This window comes from Pygocentrus nattereri, chromosome 11 (assembly GCF_015220715.1).
Source record: "Pygocentrus nattereri isolate fPygNat1 chromosome 11, fPygNat1.pri, whole genome shotgun sequence".
Lineage (NCBI taxonomy): Eukaryota > Metazoa > Chordata > Actinopteri > Characiformes > Serrasalmidae > Pygocentrus > Pygocentrus nattereri.
This window is the reverse complement of record NC_051221.1, coordinates 21,819,339-21,837,385: the sequence shown is the minus strand read 5'-3', so window position 1 is coordinate 21,837,385 and position 18,047 is coordinate 21,819,339. Positions and strand designations below refer to the sequence as shown.

The 18,047-nt window shown below is 39.8% G+C and overlaps 1 long non-coding RNA gene across 1 annotated transcript; it reads left to right on the top strand.

Moving 5' to 3' along the window:
* The first annotated feature begins 3,876 nt into the window (after positions 1-3,876).
* On the top strand, positions 3,877-17,969 carry LOC108428811. The gene is made up of 4 exons (XR_001857954.2): positions 3,877-4,091; positions 6,124-6,352; positions 7,783-8,100; positions 17,630-17,969. It is a non-coding gene; the product is annotated as an uncharacterized LOC108428811 (long non-coding RNA).
* Positions 17,970-18,047: the final 78 nt, after the last annotated feature.

The window sequence follows — 18,047 nt, the reverse complement described above, 5'->3', positions numbered from 1 at the left end:
TTTAATGTTCATAGAGTGGGAGAAAAAATCCGTCGATGTTCATGGAGTCTGTCCCCTGATAATTATCCGCAGGGTTTTTGAACCCATGGGTACACACATGATCCCATGTGGTAAAGAAAGAGTCTGTGTGTGTCTTGCCCCATGTGTTTGTCTATTCTGATCACTCCTACTCTGTCTAGCCCCCACGCCCCAGCCAGGGCCCTAAGGTGGGGCCACTCTGCTCCCACCCATACAGCCAGTCAGACAGAGTGAAAAGAGGAGCAGAGTGGGCCCCTGTCCCCTCACCCTGCCCCATCCAGACAGCTTCCAGCTCTGTCTGGCCTGGCTGTGGTAGACAGCACCCCGCCACCCTATCCACCCTGTCCCCCGTCTGAACAGCCATCCAGACAGCGGGGGGCAGAGGTCAACACCCGCAGTCACTTCGCCACACAGCACTGCATCTATGTTGCATTATAATCACATTCACAGCTCACTGGAATCCACACCCACATTCCTATAGTGTCGCTCACTGCGTTCACATTCAAAAGTCCTGATTTATAAAAGATAAAATATTGTTTGACTTATTGAAATTTAGTGATTTTACTTTGTTTCGCTTTCTGAATGGGTTTACTTTTATGACTTTTTACTTTTTACTTTTTAAGTTTTTTTTCTCACTGACATTATTGAAGTTACAACTGAAAAGAATTAAACTTTTTCTGAATGAAAATTCACATTTGATTTTCTTTAAACGGTCACGTTCCAAGAAAAATTATCTTTCCAAAACAAACTGCTTGAGCATACCTTCCATATATCCCTATAAATATCACAAGCATGACACAGTTAGAAATAAAGGTACTGTACAGATACATTTCCCTTCATAAAGGTACAAATGATGTAAAACTTTCCTCAAAGTATAGCAGTGATTTTAAGGTCCAAATGTATAGATTAAATATTTATCTTACTGCTGAAAAGTACATATTTCTACCTTTCCATAACCTAATGTTGTAAAACAGAATAGTAGAATAAAAAGGCTGGAGACGGGACGGGGCTGTATAGTCAATACAACTTAGATCATATCATTTCAATAGATTATGGTGCAGTTATGCTCCCTGACTAAAGGTACTGAGATGTATGTACCCTTGAGGGTACCACACCAGTGACGAGAGAGGTCCTGCCCCAGTGACAGTCTCATACCCTTTTTCTGAGAGTGTAGGATAATTCTAAAAGTGATCCACTGTGATTTATCTCGATCCCAGTAAACCACTAACACTGGTTCATACCACCATGTATGCTAAAACAGTAACCTTGGTCAGTCAGGACTTCAGATCAACAGCACAGACCAAACCTGAGTTCAGATGATCTGTGGCGATTGACCCCACAGCTGAAACAGAAACATGCAGTGAAATGCAGACCAGTCTAAAAAAGGGTCCATCGGTTCAAACTGAAAAGAATTACTTCAGGTAGTAACGAGTAAATTAACTGTTGTTATTCAACTGGAAAAGGACTTTGATTGAAAGAATCCTTGCTTCAATGTATTTATTTAGGTTGAATTAAACGACATAATTTGCTTGTTCCTACATGAATAACTTTTTTTTTAGGTTGAACTTATGAACAACGTTTTACAGTGTAAAATAATAGCTCAATGGCAATAGATATTCATAACAGATCCATATGTACTGTATGGCGTTATCTACTAAACTGTAAATGCGGTTCGTCAGTTCAGCTTAAAAAATGACAACGTAGTGACAAGCGATTGAACTAGTCTCATTCAAATCTAAACAACACTTTGTTGGAAATAATCGTTCGTTTAAAGTATTTATTTAGATTAAATAAGACTTGTTCCATTGCTTTCACTACATGACGTAATTTTTGAGTTGAACGGACGCATCATTTTTTAAAATTTTATAATTATAATATAAACTCTAATATAATTATTAGAGATCTATAGATATTAGACTATAGATTACTGATACTTGCAGATATCTGGTCTATATTATTACAGATATGATCTAACATTTATTTATTTGACCTTAAATGACAGTTACAGATTTTATTACAGACACTTTACCAAAGTGAGGAGAGCGGATATGAGGAGAATGATTCAGGTCATGTTTAGGCGGATCAGCTCAGTAAGAAGGTATGAAGCAGCGAAACGTGAGCAGCCTGTGTGATTGAGGTGCGTCATTGAGGCCTGAATGGAGTAAAGCAAACAGAGTGAACCTCTACAGAGAATTATGAGATATTCAATGAGAAAGATTGAAAAGTGTGCCTTGCAGAGCTTCTGTAATCTGTAACGCTCTTTTTATTTTATTATTTTTTCTCTGAAAGGCGCCTTTTAGACAAAAAGCAGATGAAACCACAGTCTGAGCTCTTCTGTCCTCCTCACTGCCTTTATAATGAACGCTGGACTCTGTCTGGACTTCCACACGGACCGAGTTTTCGTTTGAGCGAACAGCCCCACTAAAGCAGAGCCCGATGATGGAGCTTCTCAGGAACGAAACTGTGTGGATCTCCTGGAAGCTTCACCTGCTCCCAGAGAATTTAAACGGGACTCTTCAGCTTTGGACGTTTAGTGTTTATTACTGTCTTTATTTTTTTCCATTTCTAATTCAAGTTTGGCGCCATCAGAACATCTGACAGTGGAGAACATGAAGAAGTCACTTTCAGCCCAGCAGAAATTCAGCAGCTGTTCAGTTTGATTTCATTTATGAATTGTATCACAGCAGAAAAGCAAAGTATTCCACCTCATACTGAACTTCACAGAACAAGAATGAACAGAAAATGTTTGGCCTTTTCTCTGGACAGTAATAATAATAATAATAATAATAATAATAATAATAATAATATATTATGCAATCACTTAAACATGCTCGTAAAATTGCCCAGGTGTGCGCTGCATATAAAGCTGCCATAAAATGTGAAAGAGCTTTAAGTTTTAAGTTTTAATCTGAGCTGAATTTGTGTCTGGGAGCGAATCCGCTGTGTGCCTCAAATTTAAATTTAAATTAGAATTAAACCACGATCAGCCTCAGATTATTAAAAAGGCGCTGATGAATCTGTTATTCTTGATCGTTTTGATGATTAAAACTAATTAATACGAAACTAAACAGACAAACTAAACCGAGTGAATTACTGCCTGTAATCCAGGCAGCACGAGCGCCCTGGCTTTTCACCGAACTCTGTAAAATATCCAGCACGAGTCTCTTTCCTGCTCTTTCTTTTTCACTGTCATTTTTGTCATTGTTGAAGCTCATTACTGGTTCTGGTCCAGAGCGCTGTGGTGCTGAGAGGAAACCTTCAGCGGGTCTGAGAAGGGGATCAGACCGTCTCTCTTAGATCAAACTCAGCTCAGATGTCATCGCTGTAAAGTCATCATCAGTGATCGCTGTAGATTCCAGCGAACCGACTGCGTTATTAGAGGATCACAGAGCCCATGCGCTCATAGCTGTCAGCGGCGTTTTGCTCTGAATGAACATTCCTGCCAAGACTGCCGTCCCTTACAGGACGTATGGATTAACTAAACCAGAAACCAGAGGAAAATAATATAAAGCTAAAAATATTCGTCCTTTATGAGATTAATGAGGTGGTAGTATTTTAAGCGCCTCCAGATTTCTCAATAGGGATTCCTCTGTCTAATTGTCCGCTCCGCGCTACAGGTAGAGCTAATTGATAGGGTCTCTTTCTCGCTTTCTTTCGAGTGGCTCCCTCTGATTGGTCGACTCCAGCTCCACCCACCGTTCCGCGTCCTGATTGGTCACTCGGACCGCTGACGTCACTGCAGGCGAGAAGAGCAGAGGGAGGAAAGCGGAGGGGGAGACAGACAGAAGAGCAGCGGGAGAGAGAGAGGGAGAGAGAGAGAGAGAGAGAGAGAGAGAGAGAGAGAGCGGTCACACACATACCGAGCTGCTCTACCAGACGACCTGCTAGAGACGTGTAGGAGGACATTAGTGAGAAGAGAGGGAATAAAGTCGAGCTGTACGTGTAGGCTGAATACGAGACTACATAGAGGGAGAGAGAGGGAGAGAGAGAGAGAGAGAGAGAGAGAGAGAGATGGTGGAGCTGCTACACGTTTGGAGAGCACAACATGCTGCTGCTGCCGCTGGACTCGAGAGGTATTCTGTCCATCTGACGAAAAAAAACGACAAATGTGCTTCTTTTCCAGCTTGATTTGTTGTTTTTGTTTGCTTTCTTTCTTTCTCTTAGAATGTGTCCTTTCGCTGGTTGGGAGTTAGACATGGATCTACACAGTGATGTTGTGTATTATTTTTATTATTCCTGTTATTATCATTACTATTATTATTATTATTACCGTCGAGTCTTAGTCGACCTACTTAAAGCTGCCGCTGCTGCTGTTCTGCGGGCTGTGGGAGATAAAGACTCGGAGGGGGACATGCTGTGAGAGTCTACTCGTGGCTGATTGAGTCTGGCGCTTTGGGTGAAATATTAGAGCATTTGTAATAAGATTTGTGACCTCCATCGCTGACCCCTTTAGCAGGGGACAGGGCCTCGTCCAGGGCTGCTGTGGGGCCGAGAGCCTCACATGGCTCTGAGTACAGTGAGGAGAGGAGAGCACCCACAGAGCGGAGCACTGAAGTGTTGTTTAGTGAAACTGCAGATTGTGAAACTGCAGTTCGATCTCATGTGTCTATCGACCTGCATTAATGCCGTGTTTCATATGCATTCTGGAGTTCTTTGCCTTTTCTGGACATTTGCAGTCATTTCTTTAAAAAAGATTTGTCTTTAATTAGCTTCGTGACAGTTGGCCTACAGATTGTCGTTAAGCTACAAGTTTCCCCCAACCGTCTAGATACGGGATTTCACTGGTGAGCCTTCAGTGTGATCTGGAATACAAGGAAGACAGTGACGGTAAAGCCAGTCCTGAATGATGCATTAAGAGTCTGTCTGTTTGAGGTATTAATGCATTACTGTGTTGAAAAATCCCTCAGGAAAGAGGAAAGTGAGGTTAACAGAAGGTAGTGAGGTAGCTAGAGCGCCCACTCTCTTCCACCAGCTTTGGCCCTGGAACAGAGAGAGGCTGTCAGTGTGGAGTGAATCAGCTGAGTTGGAGCTCAGTGGATGGAGCTGAAGCTGCATGATGGCGCAGAGGAACAGGACTGTACAGAGTGGCCTACATCAGAACGAGGACCTTAGAGAGAGCAGAACACACACACACGCACACACACTCTGCTAGCATATTCACACACACGCTATCCGGCCCCTCATGCTGTTGGAGATCTTCACGATCAGTCTTTCTGAAGTCGGTGGGATTATAGCCTTTAATAAATAACGCGGGCGTTCATGTATGCTATTTATATATTTGTGCTGGAATTATTATTATTATTATTATTATTATTATTATTATTATTACACAAGCCTTTGTACGTGCGTTTGTATTAACTGCAATAACTAAATCGTTATAATTACTGCGCTACTGCGTTAAATTTACGCATGCTAAAATGTCTCACTTTTTCTCTCTCTGATTTTCCCTCTTTATTTATATGCACACTGTCTAAAGACAATTTAGTACAATTCTGTGTTGTGTGTTTTAATATTAAATGGAAACAAAAATCCAGGTGCTAAAGTGAAACATTACAGTATTTGTTATTTTAGTCAGTGGTTGTAAATTGTACAATAAGTAAATAAATATATTAAGTGAGGGGGTGGATTCAGAGGATTCAGGTGGGAGTATGGGGGGGGGTCAATTAGCAACTGTTTGAAGTGTAGCTATGCTTCCTTTAAACACAATAAAGATCTTTTCAGCGATCTCTTGTCTTGACCAGTTCTACTTTTCTTGTCCTATCTTCTAAATTGCTCATGTATTTATGTCAAGCAAATTTTAAACTCTCTGTAGCTCTTAACTGCAACACAGCAATAATCAGACACTTAACACCATGTTATTGCAGCCCTGTATGAGTTGTTAATTGCAGCTGACTCCAGATATTAACATTAAAGTCTCGTACAGTGACTGTAATCTAAGGTGGGTGGAAAGCAGTATTAAGGGCGATGATTTTTGCCAAAGTCCTGGTTGTAGTGTAGATAGTAGATTGTAGTGTAGTTATCTAGCTGCTGTCCCATCAGTGCTGAACTATTTCAACAGTTATGAATGAAGCTGCTTTCTTTATTCCTGTCTTCTCTGTGTTTCAGGTGTGTGACAGTGCTCCTCCTTCCCATCACTTGCAGTGTGCAGGCTGGGGGTTGGTTTCTGTCTTTGGTTATCTAGCTGTATGAGTCTTAACACATGTCATAAAGCTAGATAACCGAAAGTAGAAATGATTCTCAAAATCTCCTTCTTCGTGTTGTGTTCTGGTGCAGAAGCTGGCGCAACAGTCTCAGAAGCTGCTAATGAAGCCACTGGACAACCTCCTCTGTACAGGTAGAGAAAACTACCTGTCCTGTACTGTTTGAGATTGAGTGATTCTTTCAGGTAGGACTGAAGCAGACATATGGCCCATGTGTGTGTGTGTTTTTTTAAAGATATGTCTTGTGAGTTGATGTTAAAGGATGCAGCAGTTAACATTAACACAAGATAACATTAGAAATTTGCCTTGGGGAGCACAAGCTATCAAGATTAAATTACACTTGTACAACTGATGTCAGAGGGATATTAATGAAATTACTAATAACGGCCAAAGATTTAAATTAGCTTTAGTAAGACATCTGTGGCCATTTCAGAGCATTTGGTAATTGAAAGTATATTATATTGTAAGGAAGTACATATAAGCACTTTGTCTTATTTTTTTTTAATGCTTTTTATTGTTTTTGTTTATTTTATTGATACAAAGCAGATTGAACTGCCTTTATCTGTGAGATGTGCTATATAAATAAACTTGCCTTGTCTTACTGTAAGGGACCATTTTGTTTTCATATATGGATGCATAACTGAGTAAAACAGGTTTATTAGCACATTTCACACATAAAGACAATTCACAGTGTTTTATATAAATAAATGCGAAAACAACAACAGAAGGAAAATTGAAGACAAAGTGCTAATCTATTTAAAATAGAAGGAGAAATACAATACATAAGTGATAATTAATCAACCCATAGGATAAAAGTATAGCATTTAACCTCCAGAGGAGTTGATTAAACTTAGGGCAATTACACTTGAGTTATACTCATGCTTCTGTAATATTTGAATGAAGCATTGTTTCTTAGTGTTTTAGATAAAGTTGCATTTTCATTCTTTCTGAAAGAAATGATGCAATTCTGTTTTGTGTTCACTGATGGACAGTGATAGATGATTAGATTCAATCATTGCCCATGGTGTAGCATTAACTTTCACATTAATATGGCTGCAAATGTGCCTTCTCTTCACTTGTGTTTTAGACTCTCAAGTCTTTATCAATGGAAACATCTTTATCATTACAGACTTTACTGTGTTGTGTGACTGAAATATAAAGTATTGTACATTAATGATTAGTTATAGTAGTCTAAAACATTTAATATTGAAGTGAAGTTTAAAATTAGTTTTTATTTATCTATTTCATTTCATAGTGAATTTACAGTGTTGTGCTGTGGCAGAGTGGCAGAGTGTCTGTATGCCCCTGTATGTTCTAAAACAGTTTCATGTTCATTACCAGGGAAAGTTGAGTTTTTAATGAAATTTTAATCTGCTCGTAGCAAGATGGTCCTCCGTCCTACCATCAAATGTACTAGGCGGCCGAACATATACAGTACTGAATGTATGCAATGCAGCATCTGTGAAACAAACCGACATGCGGTTGCCATGGTTGCTTGGCAATAATAACAAGGATTGTTTTGTAATGCTTCGTTTTCATTTTCTCTTTCTGGCTCTCCCCTCAGAGTGCTCTCCCCATCCGCAACATGGCGTAATGAAGTAACATGACAGGAGCACAGCCAGCGTGCTGTAGAGGAGGCAGGAGAGACAGAGGCATGCAGGGAGGGAAAATGCCTCCATCTGTGAGCACCGTTCGTCTCCTCATGCCTGGAAAGCTCTGGTGCCATCTGTGGCCCTCTGGGGGACAGGGGAAGCCATGCCCATGCCACCGGCAACAAAGCCCCCTGTCAGCTCCCTGGAGCCAGGCGCAATGAGGGAGAGAGGGAGGCCATCTTGAGGGAAATCTCACTGAAACAGCTAAGATGGCTGGACTGGCACACGAGGTGAGTTGCATCATGGTCTTTTTTATTATTTGAGCATAGAATGGTGTGTGTGTGTATGTGTGTGTGTGTGTGTGTGTGTGTGTGTGTGTGTGTGTGTGTGTGTGTATGCGTTTGATTGGTTTGCCACTGAGGCTCATCTCTGTGTCTATCTGATCTTACTATACTAATTAGCAGAGAGGGGTTTTTGGGGAGGGCTAAGAGAGCGCAGCACAGGAGGAGGGGAGGCAAAGAAAACAAATGAACTGGCACCGATTGCAGCACAGCCTGCCATCTTCCTTTGTTAGGATCGCTTTGTGCTTCTCTAACATGTGAATGAGAATCAAGCGTTGTTCGTTAAGGGAGTTTGTAGTTGCCACATGGTTACTTTTACATTGTAACTGTAAGTCACATTACATTTCCATTCTTCTGACACCTGAGTGCCAATTCATATAAGAAACACTGCGTAGGTAAAAGGCTTTTTTGGGTTATATATGTGTTTCTAGATTATTTATACACTCCACAAGTAGTTATCATAATTCTATCTATCGTACAATATAAGTATGTCGTAGCTGCCAGACCAAAACCTTGTATTCTCAAAAAGGCAACTTTTCAAGAGTTAATATAATGGCATTGTCTTCTAAGTGTTGTTTTGGGAATTTCTGTTGGTCTAGTCTTCATTATATTTCCACAGAATATTGAAGGGTTCATATCTTACATTTTTCTTACATTTTACTTTTTCCCCTGAGGTCCAAAAGCAATCATAATGAATTTTTACATTACTATTTTCTAACCTTTCTCAATCGCTTTTTTGTCTCTGTGCCTTTAAAACTAATATAAGTAAATGCCCTTTGCTCTGATTGGCTGCCCTGAACTGTGCCTTATTTAAAAAGCAGTCTGGGATGAAACACTCCTTATAACTTTCACATGAGTGGACAGGCCAGTGCAGGCTGAGCAGGCAGATGTATGTCAATTGATTAGTTTTCACTAAAACAATGAATTCAACAGGCTTTTTTAAAGCTTAATTTCCATTTATGAAATGCATCGATTGCAGAGTGAAAAGTATGATTTGAAACGTTTGTATTTCAAATTACATCAAACTCTTTTGAACTGCTTTTTGAGGAAAATTCCACTGGTTTGACTCAAATGGGTCCTGTAAAGCCAGCTGGTGTTTTCACATGATGCAAAAATAAAACAAAAGGAGATACAAGGTTTTGATCAGACAGTTGTACAGCATTATATATAATTGTATGCAGTATATCATATACAATAGGTCTCACCCATCAATTGGCAACCAATGTTTTGTATTATTACTGTTTCTTATTTGTATTTGTTTGACTTATACTGATCAAATTAAATGAAATTAATGAGGTTGCTGGGAATTCTATGTTTGTTACATTGTACTTGTGCTATGTAATACTGTACATTCAAGTACAGTATTATAGCTTTATTTGTTTTAAATAAGCAAGTCTTTAACCTCTATAATAGGTATTTAACTTTAACTTTAACATATCATGTACATCCATCCATCCATCCATCCATCCATCCATCCATCCATTATCTTCCGCTTCTCCGGGGTTCGGGTCGCACATCATGTATCATGTACATATATACATATATACATATCTAGGATAAACTCAATGAATCTTCCTCCTGTGTTGGAATAACATGTTTACATTCTCTGTGAAACTTTTTTTGGGATGCAGAGCTCTGGGAAATTTGCATGTATACTGCACTTATTTACAATTCAAATCTTTTTTTTTTCCTGAAGTAAATAGTTTTGTTTGCAGTCAGGGGTGGATAATGAGAGGAAAATGGAGAGGAGACAATAAAGCAACTAGCGCTGCTAATGAGTGGGGCCGAGCAAAGATCCTCTTGACATAGTTGCATTGAAAGGGAAGAAAAGGGCCAAAGCCTGAGCCTGCGTGTGTGAATGAGAGAGGCAGCATCCCAGAGGCACTTCCCATACACCCTGTGCAAACTGCACCCTGCACCATTCTGCGGCTTTCACTCTTCTCCATTCCCTCCTCAATTCCAGACCTTAGTCTGGATTCATTGCTTGTAAAAATGTCAGGTGGTTGAATAAGTGAATCAAAGAAAGAAGAGTTGAATGGATGAATGTGTGAATGAATAGATCTCCAGAATACTTCACATTTCCCAAGATATTATCTGCAGCATTAAGTCTAAAATGAGAAAGTTGCAGTTTATTCTGCGGGGATTAATGAATTAATGTCATCCTGATTTAGCTGAATTAATGTTGTGTTTTACACTATGAAGTTTCCTTGAATATATAGAGGCCGGGAGCCCAGGAAATGTGGAATTTGTTTTCTTTTTCTACACTGTTAAAGGTGCCAAAAAGGTCCAGTTTTGGTTCAATAAAGAACCTTTCATTGCATGTTTTTATTTAATGATCTATAGCACTTATATGTCTAAGCCAAAACTGTAGAGGAGGGTTTGAAGGGTTTCGTCACAAAATGCATTTATAGACAGCTTTCAGGAATGTTCTTTTTTGTGATATATTGTGTATTAGTTATGGACTTTACACAAACAAGAAATACTAATGCTATATTATGATTAATATCACCTTTATTAAAGAAAAATGTGTTTTCCATTATACAACAGCTGTTATTTTTTTCAGAAAGTACATGATTGTTGCATGCCACAGCTATGGGTGAGCATTTACTGATAGCGTAATTACTTACATTGCAATGTCAGGATGCTTTTCTGAGCATATTGTGTGCTTCATTACAATGAGATAATACTCAGTCCTCTTTAACTTGCACCACAGTATGTGAACCAGGGGTGCCCTGGTTAAATATACATACATCCTCTACAGAGATCACATACTTTAATGCACAGTGTTTATTTGTTTAATTTGACATGTTGGGGACTAAAATTACGGTACATTTTATATATTTTTTCCAAAATTTTAAACTCACTTAAATTTGCAGAAAATTTCATATTTAACTCTGCAACATATTTTCACCTAGAACAGCAAAAAAGCATCATTTGACTGGAGGTGTTCAGACTTTTGCATACAACTGTATATTGATAGGTTTTAATAGTATTTCTTAAAATTTGGAAGCTTTTTGTCTGATCAAATTTATTAAACCAATATCAAGATTTATGTGGTGTATCGAGAGAATGTCGTAAATTATTATGATGTTATGCATTTTGCATATCGCCTACTGCAAGTCATAGCTTTTCCCTTCTAATAATCACTTTACGTGGCTGTGCTGTATGTACACACTAAAAGAAGGAGGTGCAGTCGCGTGTTCTCTCCCTCCGCTCTCTGGCTCTCTGGCCGTGGCTGAGGCGGCACCTTCATGCCCCTGGCGCTCTTGGCCTCCATTTTGATTCGAGAGCGAGGGCGAGATGGGTGCAGGCTGCCATGGGGCCGGCAGCTGCAGCACCATGCCTTAATGAACAGAACGTGGTGTCTGCCATTATTATTCTGCCCCACTCGCGTCTTCCCTCCCTCAGTGAAGGGCCCCCCCACCCATAAAGAATCTCGCCGTTCCCACCATTGTCAGGACTGGTACTTCTCCAGTGCTGCTTGAAGGGGGGCAGGGTGGGAAAGCCCAAAGCAGACCAGACACGACCAGATGCCAAAGACATGAGACTGTTATGCAGATCGGAGAGCTTTTGTGAGTGAGAGCCTATGGGTGTGTGTACATACGTGTGTGTGTGTGTGTGTGTGTGTGTGTGTGTGTACAGGAGTAAGCCATAGGCCACCTGATCATGTTAATAGGTCTTCGCACTGCTAATGCTTGTCTGGCAAAGATGGAGATGTTGGTTGTGGTGGTCTGAGTGAAAGAGGCATGTGGCCCCTGTCCAACATACAATAAGTATGTTAGCTGTGTAGCAGTACATACATACACTACATCGGTAGTAACGTTTAACTGTGCTGTTACTGCTTATTCTGGCTGAATGTATTTTATGTTATGTTCTTGAATAATTTAAGTAGAGCTGAAATATTTTAACCCTCAATTTCTCTGTGAACTGTATGTTTTATGTTTATGTTTATATTATATATATATATATATATATATATATATATATAAATTATATTTATGGAAGAGAGATGAATGTAGGGTGTTGTAACTCAAAACAGGCCCAAATAAAATTCATTTTTTCTGATTTACCACTATTTTAGCATTGTCAATATTACATATAAAAACTCAGAAGACTCATGTAGGTTATATATGGTTTATTTGCATTGTAAACACTGCTACTCCTGGTTTCTATCACCACAACTGTAAAGAAATCTGAGTGGGCAAGTTTCTCTATAATGCACCATTTCATATCAAATCACTTTGAATTATTTGGTTTGCATCTCAATTATTGAAATATGGAGAAATGTTGAACAATCGGTGGAATTCCCCTTTACATTATGACTCAGCTAATGACTGAGAATAATGAACCAACGCAAATTAATCTTAAGCAAACCATGTACAGGTTTAGGCATATGATGAAGGTCATATGACATTGAGCAGTGGCACCTTCTGCAGGTTTAACTCTTCGGAGCAAATAGATCAACAAATAATGAGGCATACAGAGAGACAGAGGAAGAAAGGCTGACAGAAAATGAGGGAAAATACAGAAACAAATGGTCAGTACACACTAAAGCAGAGACCTTGCTAGTGATCTAGTTGGCAAAAATAAATGATGGCCAAAAACAACAGGGCAGAGAAAGGTGCCAGAGAGGCTGAGGATGGAAGAGACAAGGAGGTAGGTGCGTTTGGAGATTGATCGGTTCAGAGGAGGAAGAAAGGGAGGGGGGAGCATGTGACATTGACAGGGAGATGAGGCGCCATGTTTAGTTGCTACCTTAAATAAGAGCGCTGTGCTGTGACAGCAGATTAGGAAAGCCTTGCTCTGCACTGTGGACTGCAGAGTCACGCCACGGACACTCGGCATGTGTGGGATCCAGGGAAGGCGGTCAGTATGTTTGTGTTTTAAGAGACGCCGCAGTCAACTGGCACAGGGGCCAAAAGCGTTGAGGTGAAATCTACAACAAATCCTCTGTGCACATTTTTAGTACGCAGTTTTTGGAATTCTGTAAAAATGTACAAATATCAAAGCTTCATATGGTGACAAAAATGCCTCTTTGAATTTACATGAGTAAAATGTGGCAAGTAGATGCACATGAATAAAATGTGCTACATCAACAATTCTTTCCAAAGCAAACGCTTTTAAATAAAGCAATTGTCTTGATGTTCTTTGTTTAATTTGTGTGCCACATTTTAATAATCAGCCATTTTTAGTTTTACTTCTTTTGTAGTTATATTGGAAAGTGTCATCCACCCTTTACATTGTATGAACATTTCTTACTGAATCGACCAATAAAACGGTGTGAAGTTGCTTAGAAAGTATGCTTAAGTTGAGCATGTTTTCAGACATACAATGTTTTATGAAGTATGTTTCAACGGTGTTTTAATTTAAAATAATTTTAATAAACAATACTACATTCAATGAGAGTGATTACAATGACACATATGGGCTGCTACATAAAATATAGCACAGTAAAATATAGCTAGCTTAATTCAAGATCAGACACAGTTAGCTCATATTTAGGTCAAGTGCCTGGGGGGTCAAACTGCAAGATTTCAGTCTTTGTGTGTCATGCTGATAACTCTAGCATCTCCTTAATGAGGTACAGTAAATCCTTATTTCATTTCCTGATTAGGAGCCACAATAGGGGAGCTTTACAAGTGATTGTTTGGGTGTTCACACTAGCTGGGTATTCTTCAGGTGTGGACCCTATAGATTACTTGTTTTCAGTGCTCACAGTACTATTTTCATAAATGCATATGCCCACATTAGTGCATTGTTTTAAGTTGTCCATTCCTCTTAGAGTAAATCCTTAAAAGTTGTTTTATCATGAAGGAGACACTTCATTATAATTATACTGGAGGTCAGTGTTTGGGTCACATGAAGCCAAGGCCTTTGGTACTTGTAAGTACTGACAATACGGAGGATTCACCAGCTTTGGCAGGAGTATTAAACCGCCCTCATACGCCATTCAAAGCCTTGGATGACATCCAATGTAGGTCAGGCCTAATCTTTGTCCGTTAATGCAACTTTGGCCGAGACTAATCTATCACAAAGAATGTCTTAAGTATCTCCCAGGAAGACAGAGAAGTTCTTCCAGTCCGGGCTTTTCAGATTAGAGGCTGTCTGCATGAGGGACCCAGAGGCAGGGGTCCTCCACTAAGAGTGAAATGAGAGTAAGGAAGAATTAGAGCTGGCCAGAGCTGCTAATACAGCGCTACCGGATAATCACACAGGGGGTTATGGGAGGGGTGGGCCGGAGTGTGACCTGTATTTTTATCGTTAAGTTTCTTTTCATTGTCTTTCCTTCTAAAAAAGTTTATTTTATTCTTGATTTACTGCGCACAGTCTATTACATATATTTCACTGGGTTTGCTGTAAGCTCTGCTAATATTATTATGAATGAAAGGGAATAAATGTGTGTTATACTGCAGTTTTCACATGACACATTTTTTTTCTGCTTGAAATTATAATGAAATATGTGTAGTAAAATAGTAAAAGATTAGGAAAGAACATAACAGAGAGTCAGATGCTAGTCCTTAGGTCTAATGTTTGCCAGTTGAGAAAAATGACCAGTATTTAAAAATGTGAATATTACAAATATTTTTAAAAATAAATTTTAAAAATTGAAAATAGGAAAATATGAATACAGTGATTTTTATTCCACACTACACTAAATTAAATTAAACAGGCATAATTATGTTCTCTTTTTAATGAAACATATTTGCTTATCTTATACACAGTATTCTCAGAAGAGCATATTGTGAGGTAACATGTAACAGGTAACATATGACATAACTAAATATGTCAATATTAGATATTTTAAATGATATTCTAAAGTACTAATTACATTCTATTCACTAAACTGCTGTATGTGTAAATATAAAGACCTCAAGTGGTCAATAAGCGGTCAATCAAGTTCAAGTTCATTGCTGCAGAGGCATCTTGACTGGCCAGTCCCACACACGCTCCTCTGTTTCTCTCTCTCTCTCTCTCAGTCAGAGCCGCTCACCCTCTGACCTGTGTGGAGGTTGCTATGGTAGGGAGGCTGGCTGCCTCAGTAATGTGGCTGTGAAAAGGCGGTGCTGTCAGGGCCGTCTCGAGATGTGTGCCCCCCCTGCATCGTTCTCCGCAGCTGGGCACGGCCCGAGAGCCTGGGAATGTCAGAGCCTCAGGTTCAGCAGACGCCCCCCTCACTCACCCCCATCACTGCTGCACCCCCACCTACACCACACAGCCCCCCCACAGCTCCAGTCTAGCCGTTGCCTCAGCCCACTGTCTGCAGCCCTGCAGCCCCATTCAACCCCCCGTACCCCAGCGTACCCTCAACATCCCTCCAGTTGCAGTGTAGACCATTAACATTAGAGTTGCAGCTTCAACATATGTCACACACAAAGGGGGAGGGGGGGTATCCACTGTGTTTGTGTGTGCGCATACTTGTTTTCATACATTTTCAGGACAAACTTTGTAGGAATATCATGCAATAATATGAGTAACCTACAATGCCAGGACCTATAATATGATCATGACTTTGTAAAGTGCTTTTTAAAGCCACATACTCAATTTTTAACTGAAAAGGTTCTTACAGGCTGTATCAATTTCATTAATATCTCAGTAGTTTCTCCCTGACAAAAATGAGATCAGATGGAAAGACAAAGGAGACTTTTCCTGACGTCCCCTGATGCTCAGATATTTCTCATGACCAAAAGAGTTGTAATCTCACGTGTCTTCAGGTTTAGTTGAAATCTCAATAAACATTGCGCTCAGATTTGCAGCTGAACTAAGTCCAAAACTTAAAGCCATCTCAGATTAGATGCTGTGAGTAACTATTTTAATTTTTAACAGTGCCATAAGTATAGCACATCTTCTTTTTCTCTAGTGCTGTTAGAATTTCAGTTCAATCACCATTACATCTCCTGAACCTTCAAAGGTCAGCGTTCAGATTTTCCTCTGGGTGGAGTTAGGGTTACAATCTGGCTTACAGAGAGACTTTCAAAAAAAGTTTCTCCTTACAGTTTGGTAGAGCCATATTGTTGCTGTACAAGAAAAAAATCAGAATGTTATTCTTCTTTTGAATATCATTTGAACACAGCAATGACAGATTGTATAAAAACTTATATTGTGTGAAATGAAATGATTGAACCAATAGAAATGCTCCAAAGCTTATAAAATAAAATCTCTTTACGTGAAAAATGTAAGATTTTGCTTTCTCCTGTGAAGTTCCTACTTTGGAGAAACATGTTATTTATTTATTTATTTATTTATTTATTTATTTATTTAGATAGTGACGATGTAGGACTTAATGTATGACTCCACTTCAGTGTATGAAAACAAGTGTGTATTTGTATATGAGAGATTACAGGGTGTTCATTCACTTTGGAAGTGTAAGGTGAATGTAGAATAAGCACATTTGTGTTGATTGTAGGTGAGACACAAGGCTTGAGACTAAGGCAGACAAGTCCATTTGTTTGTCTGCTCTTCTAAACAGTTCTTGTTCTTCTTCCTTGACTGTGGTGCTGTGTGTGTGTGCTGTGTGTGTGTGTGTGTGTGTGTGCGTGTGTGTGTTTTCAGTTTCCATTCTAGTCCCGCTCGCTGCTGGGAGGGGAGGGAGAAATAAAAGAGAAGCGATTTGCATAAGCTGCATGAAGTCCAAATAGTGAGCGTGGTGAAAAAATAGATATCAAAGAGCAGCAAAAAGACAAAAAGGACAAACCCTGCGTTGTGCAGACAGAGGAGAGAAAGGCAAAGCTTGCATGGGAGAGTGGGGTGAAATTGACAGAGAAAGAGTCTGATCTGCTCCCCTATGGTGATAAAAGGGATCAGATCCTCTGTGTATCATTTCCAAACTGTGAAAGAGTTGACACTCTATTTGCAAAGTCTTATTGTAAGAGAGAAAAGAAAGATTGATCGACCAGCCTTTATTTTGTGTTTGACTACCGAGAAATGCATGGGCACATTAAACCACTATGATCATTACTCTGCTGCAGTTTTCATGCATCTTCCACCCGCACACTGTTTTGTACAAATGTGTGAAAGTTTATTAATCGTTCACTTGCAATTATTATTCCATAAACGTGTAAGTGTAACTGAGCTCTTGCGATTTAAACATGTAATTATGTCTGTGAAGTGACCAAAACCCATCCATCCATTTTCTAAGCCACTTCTCCGTCAGGGTCACGGGGTGCTGGAGCCTATCCCAGCAGTCTTCAGGCGGAAGGCAGGATACACCCTGGACAGGTCGCCAGTCCATCGCAGGGCAGACACAGACAGTCACTCACACACTCACACCTAGGGGCAATTTAGCATGTCCAATTGGCCTGACTGCATGTGTTTGCACTGTGGGAGGAAACCGGAGAACCTGGAGGAAACCCACGCAGACACAGGGAGAACATGCAAACTCCACACAGAGAGGACCCTGGTTGCCCGGCCGGGGAATCAAACCCACACCACCGTGCCGTCTGTGACCGAAACCTCACAGCTTTTTTGCTTTGTTTTGCAGAACTGGCTAAACTGCACCATTCTGAGATGTTCAACTTCAGAAGGAGAGACCGGACGACCTCAGTGGGCAGAATTCTGTGTGGAGTTCTCTGGGAAAGAATTAAGCTTATGTAACATTTCAGTGAGGACGTGTCCTGCATGTGTCTGGTTACATTTTTTTTAATGTTAATGAACTTCTCTGTACATGTGTGGAGTCTGAAGGTCAAATGTGATTGCTGTAGCTTTAGGATCTACTTGCAGTGTTCACTGTGGTGTATTTTATATTTTTGAAATGACTTCAAAATCTGCAATTCTTTCACTTGTTTTGGTCTCCAAATCTGTAAATAAACATTTAAAATAAATCGTTGTTGTCTTAATGGGTTCAGAGTTTGCCAGACAGCCAATCAAATATCTGGGCTCTGTAAATATTGTGTGTCTGT